Here is a 21,134-nt window from a genome sequence, read left to right on the forward strand (position 1 = left end):
ACAGCAGCATTCAAGTTCTACCAATTACAGTGTCTGACACCTTTCCCCTTGAAGGTTGCATGCTGAATGAGTGCAGGGTATATTTCTGGCTTGTTTAAAAAGGATGAGGACAGGCATCTGATAGCTTACCTTAATTATTCCATTTCCTCCTCCCTATATACATTTCCAAAATCTAATTATAGTGCTCATGGCCCCTGCTATCAGCCAATACCCAGATTAATATAAAGCCACGGGAAGGACAGCTACCTCCCTTCACGCTTTCCACAACATTGCAAATCTATTCCAGCAGTCTTTTGAAACTAATATTTTGATACATTCATCATTGTGTTAGCATCAGCAGTGAGCAATATTTACAGTCTATAAGCTCTTCCAGGACCAACTGTTCATATTACTCCTGTTAAGTCCATTCAATTTTCCACCTGAAATACCACATTTATCTAGTCAGAGTTTGACATCTATTTTCAGGGGGGGGGGGGGGGGGGGGGAGGTTGCTTTTAATAACAAGTTTTATTTAATTGTATGTTTTGCTTCTCCTGAAGAATAAACTAAGGCAATCTGTTATGTATTGTCAATCAAGATGCACTTGGCTGCATCCTCGTGTTTATTATCTAGGTCCTGATATGGGGACGTTTTTGTGCATATGCATCTGTGTGTGTTGAGGTGAAATTGCTTATCTGTTCTGTAGCTTTATTTGGACTGGAATTTGCTGCAGTGTCCTCATGAGCACCGGAATGCTGTCCAGGGTTGTGGTCTGTGTGCAGTCGGGGGACAGGGCAGCCCTGCTTGATAAGGTTGCTATTGCCAGACACAAGTATTGTCACTCTCTGCTTTTTTTAGTAAACAGTCAGACTCCAAACACACTAAATATTCTTCATTTGTCAAAATAAAGTAATGGTTATTTTGCAACTGCTCTACCTTAAAGGTATTTAAATCTGGCTTTAGGAGATGGCAAGCCCTATGACTCTGCTCTGCTACAGTGTAACTAAAGCCCACATGGAACAAAAATATATACAAAGTTCTTATCATCATCATCATCTTCTTCTTCATCTTCTTCTTTGTCTTCTACTTGGTCTTCTTCTTCGTCTTCTTCTTCATCTTCTTCTTCTTTCTTCTTCCTCTGACAAGGGAGAAAATTACAGCATTATTAAAAACATACTTTGTACCTCCTGCAAAGACTTACATAGGTCTCTGAACTTTAAATTCCAAGGTTGCTACGGACATAATGGATTTCAATGTTCTGGCACTTTGGAACAGCAACAGCAAACCATGATGTGGCCGAAGAATACACTGTTCCATTATTTTGCCTGATGGACTTCCCTGCTATAATCCCCATGGATTCCCCTGCTATAATCCCTATTCACTGCACAGGAATATTTACCCCCAGAGCAAGACCTTATGAGAGACTTCTTTTGGTATAAAACAGATATCTTTGCCCTGTACTTCCTGTGTGCAGAAACACCAGGGTCTGTGCATGGTACTGGTGTGAAAAGAGCATGTCCAAGACTCCTGCTAGCAGAGGTGATGGATGGAGCTAATTGGGAAGGAAGTCGCTGTTTTATGATAAATTCTACATTAAATCCTGTTAAATGGAACAGGAACAAAGAAACCCATAGTAATTTCCAGGAAAAAGAAAATAAATTAAGGTCATACTAAAGGCTTAGGAGAATCAAAATCTTTGATCTTATTTTTAGCCTTTTAAAAAATTTGTTTAATAAATGTACACATATAAAAGAATTAAAAGCCATAAATTGAAGGAGAAACTTTAAATCTTCCTTTTTAGAAATTCCATGCTAGAGCACTGTGATCTTCCTTGGATGGTTAATTACTCTGTGCTCCAGGTTTCACGTTTTGCAACCTTTTCCCTTGTTGGTCTATGATACCTCAGGTGGGTCAAGCCCAGATTTTTTCCCCCAACATGCTGTTCATACCATGCCTGTTGAACAGGGCAGCAGAGAGCAATGGCTGCTGTTTTGAGAGGCAATTCCTCAAGCAGAATCCACCACTGTGGAAGATCAAGAAGCCAGGACAGGAGGTGACTGTGTCCCAGGGACCTGCCCCAAAGGATATATCTTCCTGCAGGATCTTGTCAGGGTGGAGACTCTCCTGCAGCCACAGCAAGGAGAAAAGTAAAGGAGAAAAGGAAGAGAAGAGATGGTGAAGGTCTGGATATGGTTGCACTTACTGTTCCTTTGGGTAGAGGATCACAGGTACTGTGCAGACACCCTGTCCCACCAACGGAATGGAAGGGGAATTTCTCCTCTTCAGCACTGAGGGGAAGCCCTGGGGCAAACAGACCCTATAACCTTGCCTTGATGGATTTCTTACAAGTGAAATTCTGTCTTTGTCTGAACACCGAGAGGTGGAATGCTTTCCCCAGGTATGCAGCTAATGGCTATTAGAGCTAGGGTAGAAACCTTTCCCTTCACCTTCCAGTCAGAAGCAAGACTAAGTTTCCCCCTGTTACAGTGGATGTGGCAGTGTGTGTGGTGTGCCACTCTACTGGTAACATTCCCAGTGCTGATGGATGTTCCTGTACAGCTCACAGAAAGCCAATGAAATGAGTGTGGAGGGTTTGCTGTGCCTTGGCTGCCGTGCTAGCAGGATTCTGATTCGTTGCTGACTGTGTGCAGTCCTGCAAGCCAAGCTTTTTTGGGCGGAAGGCTGCCAAAGCTTTACAGAACAGCATCTTAAACCTCAGGTGCTGCAGCATCATAGAGTAGGGCAGTGATGTGCTGGGATGTGCTCTGTGTGTGTGTGCTGGGGGCTAACACCAGTGTGAAGCAAACGTCTTTTAAGCGAATTGGTGCCAGAGGGGACATGCACAGCATCCCAAGGCAGCCTCAGCGAGACATCCAACTGATTAGATATTGAGGTCAGGCGCTGAGATACCAAGGTCGTGCCACGTCCTGCTTTCCTCATCCAGCTGGGCCCTGATAAAATAGCAGCTGGTAAGACCACCAATCAGATAAGGTGGCAATTTTCAACCGTCTCAAATTATTGCTGCAGCCAGGGAGGTCTAGATAGGATCAATCAGATGCTGGAATGATTTAGCCATTTCTGATTTCTCCCCCACCCCTTCCTTTTCCTATTCTTCTTTCTGAAGACAGACTGCCATGTGAATGTGAATACAGGGAGAACTCAGAGTCCCTCACCATCCTCAGAACAAAATGTGCGGGTTGATTTATGGGATGGATTACTCGGAAATGGTAATTCTTTGCTCTTTATGATGTTTTGTCGGAAGGTGCAGTACCCTCCGGTCAGAGCAGCTGGATTGCACTGAGGATTTTACAAAAGGGGTGAGAGAAGGGGGGTGGTGGTGAGTACAGAAGCTCCTCCAACACAGCAGTTAATAAGACACCAGCACATTAATCATGTGACAGATATTGAATCTAACAAGGAAAGGCAATAGTTTTTAAAAACAGCCAGTTAAGCTGCTACCTGGTAGAAAAAGGCTGACTGAACAGCACAGGTTTTATGCCACTATTTGCAATTAGAGTTATTTTTTATTACTTTTTTATTTTCTCTCTCTGTTTGAAAGTTTTAAAATGCCTTTTTGGACCTGTAAGAAAATATGAGATAAACCATTCAGGGCTGCAACAGAGGGCTGCAGTCCTTTCTCCCTCGACCTGCCATACCCTGGGCTACACCTCCAGTGTGTACACAGGACCCTGCTGTGGTCCCTCTCCGGAGCTGTGATGCCAGGGCTTTACATGGGTGAAAGACTACTGGGGGTCATGGCACAGAATAAAGTCCCTGATGCTGTGATACAGCCAGAACAGACTCCTGATTAAAAGAGAGAGACATGACTATCAACTGCAGCCTAGAGATTTGGTTCCCTTCTTCATATGACTCTCCAGGCAGCTTTATCCTCCCAGACCATGTATGCCTTGGCCTCTTTTATGACCTCCTGCCTGACTAGAAGTGGCAAAGTGGGGGAAGAACTGGGATAATTTTGGTGCACAGCTACAGATGAGCCCACACCTCCTTGGTGTCCTTTATTTAAAGGAGCTTTAGTAATTTTAATGCTGTGGTAACTGATGTTATAGTGAAACTTTTTTCATCGCTAAACACAGTTTGTTATCAGAAACACTATAAAACAAAGAAACTTTACTAAAAGAACCACTCACATGAGTTTTTACACTTTCAGCATGTGCATATGGCCTTCCTTTTGAGCCTTGCTCAAACTGCTTACCATGATAACTTGGGAGCACTGGGCAAGACCTAAGCAGACAGAGTAGTCATAAATAGAACCATAGATTTGTCAAAGTTTGAAAAGACCTTTAAGATCTTCTAGTCCAACTGTCAACCCAGCTGTACCACTCTGTTCACAATTAAACTCTATCACTTCCCTTGGCAGTCTGACTAGGTAAAGTTTTGTCTTGCTTCTCATATGACAAATACAGATTTCCAGGGACATGCCTCTTAGCCACTACTGTATGATGAAATGGGCCCTTAACGTAGGATGCAAACAGATGTCACCACTGTAAATGAATCATAAGAATTGCCTTCCCAGAGGACATCTCATGTCCATCTTGCTCATTAATCAGTCCCTGACAGTGATCAAAGCCTGATGTTACAAGGGAAGATAAAAAAATAATTTTGATAAACAGAGACAAAAATGTTTCAAGCCAGTGCTATGGGAAAAAAATGTTCTCTTCACTCTGAACAAATCATTAGCAAATGCCAAACAACAAAAGGTGATTAGGTGGTTCTGCTGTTGAGAATCATAAAATGTAGTTTCAGTCAGTGTTGGCAATAGCTACAGTGAGTGCAGCTTCCAAGGCTGGCTGTGTTTTTAAGATGAAGTCCATAAATTTTGGGGGTAGATCATTTAGGTAAGACACCTGAATTTCCTGAGAATCACCAGTTCCAGGAAAGCTTGTGAGGAGCTCCCTTTATTTCAGTGAATATTATTACTGGTGCAACTCATTACAGCTTTTTGTGGTTGATGTGTGGGAACTTTGCTTTGCTGGACTCAGGGAAACCACAGTTTTTCTCAACAGCTGAACACCTGACCCACAGTTCTCAGATGTGGTTTAGTTTTGTTTTGCTTTTTAAAGGTCACAGACTGCATTTAGAGGTCTTTGTGTTTTATGGACTTAAGAAGATATTTGATTCATTATTCAGTGCTGAATAATGTCTGCATGGATTTCCTGATGCTAATCAGATTAATCCTTTTTCTTTTTATCATAATTTTTGAGCTAAAGAGGTGAGCTGAGACTAGGAAAGATATGCATAGGAGATAATTTCTATAGCAAGTTCTGATATATTTTTCTGAAAAATAACTTTAAATTTATCTTATGGTTTCCCAGCTGTTTGCTCTCTGAAATTTCTCACCAAGTCATAGCATTACAATATACTGCAGGTTACAAGGTAGCTGAGGGAGATGCCTGAGCTAGTTCTGAGTGTAAGTTTGAAATAATGCTGCTGCAGATGTATTTCTTCTGCTATCTAAGCCAGTTTAGAGTGGTTGGTTATCTTCACACTGCTGTAGATGTATGCTTCCAATCCTTAGTCAATTAACAGAAAATATTGACAAACACTCTCGCACTTTAATATTGTTTCTCAGTGAAAAATCCTTCCCTAAGTACATTACAGTGTAATTTCACTTGTAGCTGACTAAATACAAATATAACTCATGCAGATGTGTTTGCCACCCACCTCTGTCTCTGTGGAGCTTTGTGGACAAATCCAGGGACACACCAGCTCAAAAGCCCAGGGTGGTTGGCTGAAGCTGTTGCTGCTGCTGGCCAAAGGAAAAATCTTTGCCCCATTGAACTCACTGGCAAAACTTTCATTGACTGTTCTTGGGACCAAAATATGTACTGCAGTGAACACTGAGCACATAAAGAACAAGACCGCCTGTTTTCTCTCACAGAAGCCACTGAACTTGGCAGCTGGACTGGCACTTTGAGCATCAATGCTAAACAAATGACCTCCTGTGATATCTTCTCACTCTAGAGGAAAACAGGTCTTTTTTCATTCTGTTGTTCTAGCACATGTTGTAATTACCAGCACTAAGGTAGGTTTTGTTTCTTTTCCTCCACACTTGGCACTGGGATTACATTTTCTTTCAGGTGTTTGGGGTTTTTTACCTAACACAATACAGAAACACAGGGAAGCATGAGGTTGCTTTATAGTTGCCATAACACATAACTTGAAGAGTTGAAGCCCACTAAAGTACCACCCACAGAGTCTGCATCTCATCTAGAATCCCTGTCTGTGGTCCAGCATTGACTTCCTAGGGGTCCTTACCCTGCAGACATTTACAAGTGTTAGATAACTTCCTAATTATCCTGACTGCACTATGATGGCTCCATTATAGTTGCATATCTACTCTTGGAGGCAGATGCTCTGGGGCAACAAGGTCTTCCTGTGAGCCAGAGCTGTGGGGCAGTGAAAACAGTGATGGACAGGCAGCTCACTTCCACCTCCTTCCCCAGGGGTACCTGTGACGCTTCCTGAAGGACCATGCTCTGATGCCAGGTGGGAAGGCAGAGCCCACTGCTTCAGGACTGAACCCAAAAGGCCATCAGGCACACACTAGCTGCTGCTCCTTCAGTCTTTTCTCTTTTGCAGACGAATATTTGTGGCTTAAGCCTCAGGAGTAGAGTGAAGACTGAATTGATGATTAAGTTATATGGATAGATCATCCTCTCCTATGAAGATATTTAATTATTTGCAGAAATAATTAATTTTCTTGCTAGAAAATGTAGCAGTCATCTAACAACAGAAACCTAAAATTTTCAGGGTCAGCATCTAAACAGGACAGTCAGAGTAGATGGATTGGGTTCTGCTCTTGATTAGTAGGTTAAAAAATGGTCTATAAAGAAATAATAAAAATAACAATAAGAGATAATAGCAATAATAAAATAAAAATTAGAAAAGAAAAAGAGAAAAATTAAATCTTTTAGCAACAAAAGCAACTTTTGTCTTTTTTTTGTTCTCATGCCTTTGAAAATGCCTCAGACTTTCTTTCAGTAATTGCTATGAAACCATTTTTGAAGTCTGTGCAAAAACATGTGGAAGCTTATAGTGGCATCTGGACATAAATATTAAAAGATCAACAAAAACATGATGTGAATTAGCCATGTGGATAGCCATAAAAACCACAACCACAAAACCCTCCTCCACATCTTTGGCTGCAAATGTGGGTGCTTTCTCACTTGGTTTTAATGTGTTTATGCACTGACATTCAGAAAGTGAGTGGTCATGACTAATGATTTGGTTTCCTTTCATTTTGACCACTCTTTATCACACTAGTAATTCCTTTGCCTGATTTAATAGGAAATAGGATAGGGAATGTCCCCCATTCCTGTTCCAAGCCCTCTTCTAAATGTTTGGTGTTCTGTATGGAAGTTTTGGTTCAGTTTGCAAGACGTGTGCTTGCAAGGCTCCTTCTCTTGCAGGACGCAGTCTAGACTTGCACTGATTTCTTTCTGTGGTGGGCAGAGATACCTGAGAGTATACACAGACTGCTGTGGGCAGCTCTGTGTTAGCAAGGACTCCTGTTCCAGTGTACTCAGGTCTTACGCTAGCATGCCTCTGGTGAGATGTGCTCTGATGAAGGAAAGGTGACTCACACAGGGCAGCTGAAGGAAAAGTACAACCTCCATCCAGCTCTCACAAAGTCAAAAAGCAAGCTAAAGTGCTAATTCCATAGTTATTTTTCAGCTTATGCAGTCTAGTCTCACAACTTTTGAGCCCCTCAGACTGGCAGCATTGCGAGTCACTTTTTCAAAAGTGGCAAGGACATGAAGGCTCACAAATCTTTTTGCTTTTTAATGAGTCTGCGGTGCAGACAATCAAAGGTTTTAGAAGCTGACACAAGTTAAGCACACATGGATTTGATAACTCAGGTCGTATTACCTTGATTTTCTCTTGCTAAAAACATACATAATAACTTTCTGCCTCCAGAAATGAGTACATGAAAGACTGAGCAGTGCTGGTACAATAGAAGACCTTTAAATTTTCCAAAGAGAACTGGGAAATGCAGAGTACGGTGATATGGATCAGCTAAGCAATGCTGTGTCTTCTAGGTGCCACCACTTGCTCCTATCTCATCTTTTTCTCATTCTTGTTGTTTTCTTCCTGATTTTTAACTTTGTTTGTCCATCCATTGCAGACTTCAGTGCTATTCACCTCATTCTAAGGAGTATTCAGCTACAGGTCGTATATATCCTACTACCCAATCTGGACTGCATATGGACTGGACTTGTTTTTAAATGATACTTCTGTTTCTTAATTGTCCAAAGACATGCATAGTATTTCATGATGGAAACAGCAATACTGTAGTTGGCTGTTGGCCTCTCCAGTTGCTAACCCACTGGGATAATCTGGATTGGACCAACTGCAAGGTGAACAAACTGCTCTAAAAGACTCTCAAGAATGGAAACACACAGATGTTTGTATTTGATTTCTGCCCTAATATTTAGTGAGGGCTCTATAATTTAAATAAAAGGGCTCATTTTTCCCCAATTTAATCTCCTTTAAACAGTGTGGGAGTTATAAACATTATAATAATGTTACCACTTTCATATTTAAAAATATGCCCTCTAAGCATTTACATTCAAGATTTGTTTTTCTTCAGATGTGTAAATAACGCATAGCAATTTGCATCTCATGCATAAATCTTTCTCCTGTTGAATGCAAATTAAAAAATAAAAATAATCTGGCCCCCAACCCCTTTCATTTGCTTCTTTTCCCACCTCCTCATATTTATGGCAAGTTAGCTGGCTAATTCTTCCAATGAGAATTTTAAATGTCTATGTGTGTTTAAAAAATTATCTGACTGAAGTTTTCTTCCACTGAGTAAGAAGAAGCCTAGAGCTGATTAATAGTGTTTCCTTTTCCAGTCCTAATGAATGTTTTTCAGGTTTAATGCATCCCAGATGAATCTGTTTTAAATGGTGTATGTGTTTGCGTGCATGAGTGTTGCTCTTTCTTGGGATTTATCCCAAATGAGTTTAGCTCCTTTGTACCTTGTAGGACAATATCGATGCTGGCTTAATCAATTTCAATTTGCTGTTAAACCAGAAACGAAGCATTTATCAGGATGAGCCAGGATGGACTGAATGGACTTGTGTTGCTGAGGTCTCTTTGTGAAATCTGCTTCGTGATGTTTCCGGAGCTCAGAATTTAAAGGAAGCTCTTTGCCTCGCACTTACCACCTAGTCTGGATGCACCTCAGGGCGGTTTTACTCTACATGTTTCCTGCACTGGCAGTGTGTGTGCCTACTAATGAATATCATGGGACTCAACCCACTAAAAATAACTTCTCTAGATAGTCTTGCTGCCTTTGTGAAAACACATCCAAAATATCTCATTGAATCATCTTCCTCAGCTCAGACCGTCTCTGCTATTTATGACTGTAGAGTCACTTCTGCCTCCCTGGCTGCTCCACGCCGAGTGTGGAGCCAGCCCTGGCAGACGTGAGGCGGTGCCAGCAGCAGCAGGAGCTCTCTGGTGGGTGAAAGCCTTCTGCTCACACAGTAAGTCCCAGCCCTGAGCTGCTGGAGACACGGGGTGTTGCAAACTCCCCAGCTCCTGGAGGCAGGTGATGCTTTAGAGATCAGCTCTGAACGCAGCGGCAAGCAGTGGGTGAGCATTTCTGCTGCTGCTGCCTGATCACAGCCATGCTAATTTTAAAGTGGTGAGGAAGCGCAGGGAGGTGATAGCAGGATGGTCCCAGCTGTTCCTCCCAAGGATGTGAGTGGCACCTCTATCTGAGAGGGAAGGCAGGAACTCCCATTTCACTGCACAGACTGGGAGAGTGGAGAGAAGAGCGAGAAGAGAAAACCTTCCCTAAATTCCTGTTTCACTTCAGAAAAGTGTTTTTGAAGGCTCATCTTCTCTTCCCCTCCTGCAGGTTTTATTTAGTTTTAAGCTTTCCTGGCTGCTGCACTGATAGCTCCTTGCCATTTTACCACAATTAATCAGAACAGGCTTGATTATGCTTTTGTCTCTGGTTGTGTAAATCAGAATCCTTCTGTCTAAAATGAGGTGACCTTTGTTGCCTGGGTACCCTGCTTTTGTCCATTCCATACCATCCCATCTCTTCAGCATGGCCAGGCAGCCAGGCCCTCCTGGATTCACATGGCATATGTTGCTCCTGCGTTGAAATCAGGCTGAGGAGGACTGAGGTGAAGGACTAAGCAAGCACAGTGGCTTAGGTGAGAGGAGCTGTGAGATGGATGAAGCCACCGTTTTAGGAGGCCTGCTAACCCACTTTCATGCTGTGGTGTGAGGGGGAAATGAGAGGGGCTAGAGGGCTTTGGCTCACTTGCTCTGCAGCACAGCCAAGCTCAGCACTTCAAGTATACTTCTTCAAAATCTGCTTGAATAGGGTAGCACTCACGCAATATGAACTGAGAAGAAAAAGTAGGTTTGGATAGAAAAATATCATAGTAAAGAAAGCAGCATGAGGTCCCAGCAGTATCTTCTAAGAGCCCACAGGCTGCTTCCATCCCTTTTTCACACAAAACATGCTAAGGTGATGTTAGGCTCTCACTGTGGGGCTGTCTGTGTCACCTTGAGGTAGTCAGGCTCTCATTTGAGATCACTGGTCACATTGGGACAACACGAGCACAGAAAGAGCAGTGAGGATGTGAGACACCTTTTGTGTGTTTGGAGAGGTTAATTGAAAGAACAAACCAATTGTAGGAGTCCCAGCACTACAGACACTATTGACTTTGCTGGCTGCTCAGTTTTTTAGCTCTTTTCCTTCCTATCTCACAGCATACAAGCCTGTCCAGAAGATATCTTCTGTTTCAGAGTGAGCTGTGCCTGCAAATCAAAAAGCTCTTTAAAAATATGTATTTAGACTCAGCACTCCTGTGGGAGCGACTGCTTTGCAGGTTTGTAGTCTCAGGTGCAGAAGGGTTAAAATGATTTGCTCAAGGACTTCAGACACAGAGCAGGCAGCAGGACCTAGGAGCTGCAGTCCTTAAGGGGCTACTCCAAACACTTGTCCATAATCCCTTCTTTTCAGTTAGTAGCAAATGATAATTTGTAATATTTCCTCTTAGGAAAGCAACTGCAGCTTTGCTCTCCAAACCAGCCCAGGTCAGAAATCTTCCAGTTAACCCAGCTAAAACTGCAGGAAGTATTCCTGAAGGTCAGATACACTCTGTGTCTTTTTCTTCCACCTGCCTAAACATTAGGCTGTGCGTTTCTGTTCTGGTCTTAAGAGGAATGATGAATTACAACTCCAGCTTGCAGCGTGTAGCATTTGATTTTGCTGTATGTGTGGTTAGCAGATCACATTCTTAATGCACCCTTACTTGTCAAACAACAGCTCTGCAGGCAGAGATCAAAGGAGCTGGAGAGAACACGTTTCCTTCACTCATATGGGAGAAGATGAGACGTAACATGATCGTGACCTCTGAAAGTCAGGGACGTCTCTGAGAGTGGGTGACATGAGCCAGGACTCCTGTTGATCATATAACATCAACAAATACTGGTGCCATAACACAGACATGAATTAATTCTTTGGAGGGCATTGTATTTTTGCAGGTCCTAACCCCTGTAAAACTGGAATAAACTGGATAAATGTATACTGTATTATTTGTAATTTTAACTATTTTTTACTATATATTTTTATATATAAAATATAAAGTACAAAATATATTAACTGTATTTTTAATATATAGGAGCAAAGCAAGCTGATTCTTAGTAGATTGCATTGCTAAATTTTGAGTGGAGAAGAACCAAGTCCTTGAGTGAATTACATGTTCAGATTATGTCACAAAGACTGTCTCTGCAGGGTTTTATTGCTCCCTAAGTAATGTACCGTCTGCCCTTTCCCAGGAAGGTTTTATGCCATCAACAAACAGCAGGGGAGTGAAAAATATCATCTGTAGGACATAGTAAACTCACACAAGTAAATGTGGCTATAAACTATAAGTAAGCTAGCACATTTACAGATGTTCATTCTAATCCAGATGCAGCTACTGTACCTCCAAGGCCTCACAGACGTAGTGCAGAAGCTGCTTTGACATGTTGCATGGAGAATTAATGAGGTCACATGATGGTGTTGTTGCCATCTTTTTTTTTCCCCAGCTGCTAAATTACATTAAAAAACACTAAATAAACCCTCAATATTTTCCTTAAATAAATTTATCGTGTAGCAATTACTGCAGTTAATCTCAGTCTGGGTATGTGACTGTAAGTGGGAGGTGTCAATCAATGTAATTAGAAAAGATGTGCCTGAAAAACAACCTCTGCACTACAACATTGCCCCCACTATAAACACCCTACCACATGGTGTTTCCCTTCTTAGTTACACAGTGTAAGTCCTGTGTTGATTCAGGCTTGAATTACACAATAAATCTTGTTTGTGAATTTATAGACTGTCCCTTTGAAGGCAGAATTGTGCCAGCCTATTTATTTAAAGTCCTTTTTTCACAGCAGCAGCGTGCTTTGGAGATGTAATACCTCATACACAAAATCCCTGAGTGACAGCAGCTCTGCAAGCTCATGATACTTATAATACATTACATATTATCAATAAAAAGTTGCAAGACATGTCATAGATCTTACTAACATAACTTTAAATTATGGGTGCAAGTTTGACCTATCTATTGATGGATAAGAAGCAAAGCTGAGATTGTTAAACAGAATTAAAAGGCTCAGGGCATCATTAAACAAACTGTTTCAAGTAAAATGTCTGTATTTCAATATAAAAAGTCAAAGAATACCTGAAAAGCTAGCTGTCCCCAAGGTAACTTATAAAGTTTACAGATATCCATAAATAGCTCTCAAGTATTATTTCAAAATTACTTTTGCCATTTTCCTCATATTAATTATGATGCAAATTTCTCCCAGAAACTTTGGCCACCCTAAGACATTTTGATCTGTGTCTCTCCCAATCCCCCCAAAGCAAACCAGAGAAAATAAGCTCTGAACTGCCAGGACATCTAGGCAACACCCAAGTCTTTGGTATCAGTAACATGTAGATTGCCTGCCTGTTGTGTCCTGTTTCTGAGCTGAGATTCATTATGTCAAGACCAGAGAGTGCAGTGACAATGAGGCTCCAAACAGAGATTTACAAGTGACTCCTCAGACATGCAGGAGTCTGAGCTGGCAGATCCAGCTGAAGACTTTGTACATTAGATCACAAATGACTCTTCTGCAAATTTTCAGAGACATTTTGTAAGGTTTTTTTGTTTGTGCACAGTTAGGTAGCTTGACTAATTTTTATTTATGGAGTGGGTTTTGGCATTTTAACTGTGGATTCTTTTCCACATCTTTTTGTGTTCTCTCTTTGTGTTAGCACTTTGGCAACAGAGAAGAAATTAAGGCAAGTCATTTAATATGACTTCATGCCTGAAGTTATGTAGAAGATCAAGGATAGGGCCATAAACAGCTCAGAGATGTCCTGTTTCCTAGCTCTCCACTTTTATTCTGGAAATAGTCCTTTTTTCCTGGTGTCATTAGGATTGACTGTCTATAGCAGGGTAAATAAGGCTTCTTTCCTCCACACTTTACTTGCTTAAAACACTGAATTTTATTTTTAGACTGTGAATTTCTGTGTTGGGGGGTAGTGGGGTGTGCTTAGTCTAATAAAGATGGAAGGCAAGAAGCCCAGAAATTACTGCCTTTTTTTCATTATTTCTATAATATAATTGCTGGATCAAGTACAAAACCATGGCTGAGAGAGAAAGAACTTTTCCATTGACCTGAGAGGGAATGGAGAGAGACATTTCAAAAAAATGTGGCCTGCTGATGAGTAAGCTGGCATGCATCACTGATTTGTTAGTTTATTCTATTAGAGTGGACAGTATTTTACTGTTGATAAAAAAAGTCCCAAAACCCAACTACTCAGTCCACTACACATTAAATTAAGAGAACATACATATGCCCCAAATCAGAACTTTCTTTCCCTGAGCACTGATCAGTAATAGTGACATTTTGAGTAAGGGGTGGAAGGTGATAGCCTAAATAGTTTTGTGTTAATTATTACTCCTCTGTGCTCTGAAAAATCCTAAAATTTTAACAGCTTTGCTGTGCCTCAGGTCCTCCCTTGAGACCTGACATTGGCAGCAACAAAACATATATATTTGGACAACAGTGCTATAAGTAATTCTGCTGCTTTGTGTTTGTTTTGATTTAGGTTCTTTTGTTTGTTTGTTTGTTTTGTTGTAATCTCTCCTAGAATGATAAAAAAAGCTTTATTTGACAAGTTTAAAATAAGTTATTTTTCACTCTTATTTATTCAGTCTCATATACTGAATAAATAAAGGCACAAATAAGAGCAGCTTGAGCTCTGCAGTGGACTTCTCTGACTCTTTCAGTTAACCTTAAAGTTCACTGTGCTGAAAACTAATAGCATTTAGCTGTCAAGAAGCCAGAATAATGGCATTTTGTGCCATTATTCTAATGCATTTTTCACTGTGCATTTTCTTTAATTATTTCCATGAGTAATATCATTATGCATTCATGCCAATACAATTCTGATAATTAATTTACATGATGGCAATTTCTTAATGATTTTGATGTCAAAGTTAATAGCAACATCTGATAGTTGATCTGTTTGAGCTGACATAAATTTAACTTTTAATGTATTGATGCCAAAACCAACAGCAGCATCAAATTACATTGCAGAAAAATAAACATCCACAGGGTAAAATCCTCCGTAGAAAAGTCTTGATCCTCACCCGAGGTTTATAGGTTCAAAATAAAACCAAGGCCCCTAGATACGATGCATGTCAGATTTTTACTTCCTCTTGATTTATTTATTTATTTACACATTAATGGTATTGATATCTCATATTTAAGAGATCAAATTATATGCTATCACATAAAAGATGTTTTACTCCCGCCTCCAGCTTGGTGAATGCATTCCATATATTAAAATAAAAAAAAAAATGCATCAATTAAGCTTTTATCTTTCTAGTTCTTTAAGCATGAAGTCTAAACTGCTCTGTAGGGGGGGAATTTAGGACTGATGTCTGAACCCAAATTTGTGTCTTGGTTTGTGATTTCTGTTTGCATCATGTGGTAATAAAATCAGCAAAATAGACTTTATGTGGAAGCAAATATTGTTAATATCAATAAAACAAGTAACAGAGCAATGCAAAATAATGTTTGAGATCAATATTTTTAGTACATTTTTGCTATATGGAAGTGATGCATAGATAAAGACATAATTGTATGTTTCTATATATATGTATCTATATTTTTAATATTGACTCATGTAAGTATTACAAGACAATTAACACAAACCCACAATCTTCAAGTCTTTGTCCAGGAGATTTGAAGATCTCTTTACAAGTATATAGGTTTTTTATTTACCAGTTAAATATCTTAGTACACCTTAGTATTGAAAAAATATATGTGAAGCAAATTATGATAGCCATAAAATGGTGATGGTTGTTTTCCCTTTATTTTTTTAATGAAAAGCAAAGCCTCATTCCATGACACAGTCACTAACATAATATTTATTTCCCCCTTCTTCAGCTTGTTAAATGTATAGATGAAATGTTAAAAACCATTAGAAATAAAATTGATCCTGCAGTGTAGCTCAGCTTTTCCCAAACTGGCTTTTCGTCAATGATATCCACCAAGGGAGTGCACATTGCATTTTACATCGTGAGAAGATAATTATACAGCCTCAATTAGACCTTTCATTGCTGGAGTATAAAGGGCTGCTATTGCAGACCCAGATCATTTGCCTCTAAAATGCACTACCTTTCCTTCTTCGGGCTCGACAAGCAAAGTGTCTGCCCCCAGCTGTTGAACAAAAAGCTGTGTCTGATTGCTTTTAGCCTGTCTTAAACTTGTCTCCACAAACATGAAGACACATACTTGCTTGAAGCCAGCTCCCCAAGATTCAGGCATGCCAGTGTCCATTTTCTGTGTCCATCCTGTGGAGATGAACACTGCTCCACTCAGAAACAAAGTCTCTTGAATGATTTTAAGTCCAAGTGGTGGTGGTGAAGGTGCAAATGACAGCAGTAGCTTAATCCCTCATGTATATTTCTGGGGAGCTGTGCTTTGGAAGGAGCCTATGGGATGGGAGGGACTTTGCTTGCTGAGAATTTTTAATTTTCTCGTGCAGTGTACCGTGAGTGCACATGTTCAGCTACACACCTGCAAGAGCTTGTAAATGTAGTGCTGGGGTGGAGTACATGAGAAGAACATGGATGGGAGGAGATGTCTGAGGGCCTTTGAGTTTCAACCACCCTTTGTTAGGACACACACATCTTCCACACATTCAGACATAAGCAGAGTCTACCTCAGCCTTTTGCTCTTAAAAGAACATACATTTGAGGCAGATACTTATCATACAAGTAAGGACAGTGAGAGAGAAGACTGGAAAAGAGTCTGATACATGGAATGGGAATTTTTTTGTTATGCAGGCTTTGTCAAATGTGTTTTCTGCTCACACATTTGTGATGAAGATATGGGATGCTTTCCTCTAAGAGAAAAATTTAATTTCAAAGTCTTTTTAGGGGGCGGAGAAAATGGAGATTTATTTCTCTGTAACATTACCTTATATTAATTAAATTTTATTTTAATTATAAATTTTTAAAATAATAACGCTTCATACTGTGGAGACTGAGAAATGAGTGGAATACTCACTGTCCTTTTTCCTTGGTCTGCAGAAGGTAAGGGTTTTAGCTGTTCAAGTTTCCTTTAGAAACAGGCTAGTCAAGAACACATCTTGGTTTTAAGAATAGTTGCTCAGTGAGGAAGAGCAGTGTAAATGTTATCTTTATTCCAGGTGAGTAGAAAATTTCTGAAAAGCATTTCTGAGGAGTGTTATCTTTGTGGGTTGATTGCTGGAAGGTGTAAGAAATATGACTGTGATTGTGGTTTGCACACTGAGATACTCTCCCCCACAACCCAAATGGCTTTCTTTTGTGTGGCATTTCAGAAACCCCTTTTTTCTGCCTCCAGACATGTGGAATGCCTGTGCAGAAAATATTTTTTTTTTTTGTGCAGGGCTTGTCATGAGTTGGACACAACCTCTTTGGAATGCAATGTAGGAGTTTGAAAGGGAGGTTTTAAAAATTCAGAGCTGCCTGAGGACTGTGAGCATTACTAATGAAAATGTGTTTAATGTTGAAGCTAAATGTCCCATAGAACAGAACGAAATTAACTTCTTCCCTCCCCAAAACTCATACTGAAGTTTCCATAGCCTTAAATCTGGCCCAGATAACTTAGCTTCTGAGTCAAAAACTGCTCCCTTTGCCTCACATAAACACCCACACCCAGGCATCTCATATTATCTTCCATTTCTTCAGTCTGCCAATTATTTGCCACACCCCGTTATTGTGGACTATCTTAAATTAGCTCCTCAGTGACTCAAACATTTATTAACTGCTCAGGAACCAGGAGTTCATCGTGTTAAGGAGCTCCCAGGCCTTAATTGTTGCAATAGAATTGTTAGGCCACTGAAGTTGGCCATGAATCATGGCAGAGGCAGCAGGAGCACCACCTGGCAACAGGGCTGTGTCTCCCAAAGCAGGGGGTGTTCTACTCATCCCCTACACCAGAGAGACATGGAGTGCTCTGCAGGTGGTGGGATGATCTCATAGCAGTGTCCCTTCGAGTCATGAAGCCTGAGGGAGGTGGTAGCAACAATCCACTGCTCACTTTCTTTAGTCAGGTGTGAGTGCAGAGGGTGACTGTGGATATGATCTGCCTTGGTCCTTAGTGAAGAGAGCACAGGTCCTTTCTGTAGGAACAATAATTAGTCAGAAGGCAGCCTAGCTACCAAGTACAACACTCATTGTTTCTCTCCTTGACAGCTAGCTCAGGCTGGTTATTAACACAGAAAAAACCTTTCACTTTGAACGTAATTTTGTTCCCTCCATCCTCCACTGCTACATTTCTTTTGCAAAAACCGTTCTGAGTCACATTACACTGTGGCTAAGATTGTGGGGCCTCTTTTAGGTGCCACTTTGGCATCTTAAACACTGGTTCAGAAATCTCAGATGAGACCAGAAAAGCAAGCAGTGGAGATGGAGGTAGTCTCTCAGTTCCCATGGCACAGACCGCTGCACAGTGAGCCGGCAGAAAGTTTTGTGGGAGAAGTTCCATGACAGCTTTTTAACAGGAAGGAAATTGTGTCCTCTGTTACTTGTTGCACTGGGATTGATTGCACTTAATCCTGTAACCTTCTGGATATCTTAAGTGTGCAGACCACAAAGAGCTTTCGCTGCAACTGGACAGTCACTAATTTCCATTTACTGCACTGTCCTTGTCATCCAGAGCTTTCTGTCATACAGTTTACTGACTAATTGTACCAAGCAATGTGTTTTTAATACAATGGGTATTTGCAATCTCCAATAGTTATATATAAAGCCTTAAAAAATATGCTATGTCTGACTACTAAATCATATGATTTTAAAGGAGGTTGTGTATATTTTTACATCCACTTTAGACTTATACACAGAGAGTATTTCCAATTGTTTACATATGTTAGAATCTCTTGCATTTAAATAGCTCATTATGCAAATATTTACAAAATACATGGATATTTATTTTTACTGTACCCTCTATTCAATCACTGAGCTAAGATTTAATGTCTAAACATTGTCTGCACAGTCGCATGTGCAGTAATGTATTATGAGTAATTATATACTATATACAGTTATACAACAAAAATAACAGATGCAAAAAATATTAGCCTTTCAAAGGCAAGCACTTAAGTTTAGGGAGCATCAGAGGTAAGGTGCAATGCTATTTCAACCCCCAGTTATACACACGTGCCTTATACCGTGGCCTTCACTAGCCATGCTCTGGTTGTCCCCCAGCTGCCTTCAGCTGCGATGGGTGCGTGTGTCCCACTCTGTGTCACAGGCCAAGGCTCTGACCAAGGCTCCAGATTTGCCTTGGGATCATTCCAAGGCAAATTTATAATGTTTCCCAGGCAAGGACTTTTTCCTGGATTTGGTCACCTAAGCAACTGACCTGGCTCAGTGAGCATGTTTCTGATTTTCCCACTCCAACAGCAAGAGCTTGCAGAAAGAGAACGCCCTGCATTAATTCACCTCTCTGGCTGGAGCCATACACCAAGCAGGACTAATTTTGCATTTGAGACATTTGAAAGAGCACTGTGTTCTCATATAATCAAAGACAGCCTGAAGTAATTGTGTTGAAGGGTTTTCCTGACCAGAATATCTTCCACCAGGAAATGCTGCTTTGTTGGAATTGAAATATTTCATAGGACATTTTGTTTGTGATGATATTTTTGACAGAAAAAATGTGAGCAATTCAAAATCTGAAGAAAGTTCTTCTCACTGCTGGTTATTTCAATGTAGGCCTGATTAATTTATTTTTTTTGTTTCAGAGCATATATTATTTATATTTGCTATTCATGAGTTAAATATTCTCAAATCCCCTTACAATGTCCTTGGAACATTTCAATCCTGTTGATTCTGAGAGTGACCAATTTGACTATTAGAAGGCTTCAACAAGTTTGGGTTTTAACAGTTATGTGTTTATCAGCCTGTCTGCATGCACAGGGCTTTCCTATATTTTAAGAAAACAAGAAAATTCCAGAAACTTAATTTTAACAGAATTTATAACCACTATGAGGATGACATTCAACCTAAAAAACCAACAAACCACACAAAGAACCTCTAAAACAAGACAACAACAACAACAAAAACCCTCCCCCCCGCAAAAAAAAAAAATTTAAGTGGAAAAAGTTTTCCCTTGTTATAAGCAGCCAAAATAAATCTTAACAATTATTAAGTGATCTCAATAAAAAATGGCAACTTTTGTTCCATCTATTACACTGCAAACAATTTGTCCTTGGAAATTACTCTGAAACCAGTAACTGTATTTAATTTTTTAAATAATACAATTTATAGAGAATTTGTAGCTCAGATAAAAGGTACTTGAAGCCAGTTTTTTTAATGTTAGCTGAATCAGTGATAAATATGATGTATACATTTGCCTACAGTCAAGATTTCCTAAAGCTAATTTATAGCAATATGCATCCTGCATACTGATAATGCCCTAATGAAAAACAAACTAAATAGAAGTTATCTTAAACTGAAGACAAGTTGGACTGCAGTAATATCATTTGTATAAAGATCTCTCAGCATGATTAAATGAATCTGATCCCAAACCTTTTATTTTCAGTTCATTACATTTTTTAATGTACAGTTGCATTTCGTAACTTCCTGGATATTTATATTAATTTATTATTTATTATTTATTATTCATATTAATTGACATGTGTCTCACTATATTCTGATTATGGAAAAAGGTAAAGCAAAACAGTGATGGAGGAGACTCATGTAGACAAGTATCAGGAAGTGTGAAAGAGTTTCATTAAAAAGAAACCTTTTTTATTTCCTATTTAGTATTTCATACTAAATTGTGTTTGGCCAGTGTCTGACATAACAGATCAGGATTTTTCAATTCATTACTCACTTACTTTCTTTGGAGACATTTGGAAGCAGCAGTGCTCACAGCAGGTGTGCTCACAAGTGTAATGTGGGTAGTAAGAAATCCAGCTCCGTACAATGCACTAAGACCTTGCTTGGCTGTAGGCTTGTCTGCTTTTTCTGTCAAACATTAATTGGTTGGGCAAAAAGAGATCACCCTGGTTTTCTGCAGACCCTTAGCCTGAGGTGGTTACAACACCTTCCAAGCTTTTTTACATTTAATTTTCTACTAGTCACTTGTTGGGGATTTTAATAGAGAAATCAGCTTCTGATCTTCCAGGGACTGGGATTTTTGAACAACTTTCCTGCAGACATATTGAGGGCCAAGAAAGCTAAGAGGGATTATGAAGTGGATCTCAGTGTGTTTATGAAAGAGATTATAAACCAAGGTTTTCTGCAGAAGCAGCCAACTGTGGTTGGTGGCACAGGAGTATCTTTTGTTTGCTGAAGCAGACTTGTCCAAACTCAAAAGGACCAAGGTCTTCTCAAAAGCTTTAGCTCCTTTCTGGAGGCCAGCAAAAGCTGTCTGAGGCATAGGTAGGTTCCTGCTGCTAAAATCCAGGGCCAGAATTCAGACCAACAGGCCTTCACTGAAATGTCACTGGGATCCTGTCTCTTCTGCTGGCTTCCTTCTCCTCCTCCTCCCACCTCAGTCTCACAGAGTGGTCTTGGGAGAGCCAAGCAATGTACGCATCACATTCTCACATCTAAAACAATGGGCAAAGC

General features: G+C 40.2%; 1 long non-coding RNA gene across 1 annotated transcript; it reads right to left on the reverse strand.

Annotated features, from left to right (window-relative positions):
* Positions 1-1,075: 1,075 nt before the first annotated feature.
* LOC107201205 lies at positions 1,076-20,502 on the reverse strand. Its single transcript, XR_001520092.2, has 3 exons — positions 20,399-20,502; positions 1,929-2,103; positions 1,076-1,117 (listed from the first exon to the last, which is right to left on the reverse strand). It is a non-coding gene; the product is annotated as an uncharacterized LOC107201205 (long non-coding RNA).
* Positions 20,503-21,134: the final 632 nt, after the last annotated feature.

Source organism: Parus major, chromosome 3 (assembly GCF_001522545.3).
Source record: "Parus major isolate Abel chromosome 3, Parus_major1.1, whole genome shotgun sequence".
NCBI lineage: Eukaryota > Metazoa > Chordata > Aves > Passeriformes > Paridae > Parus > Parus major.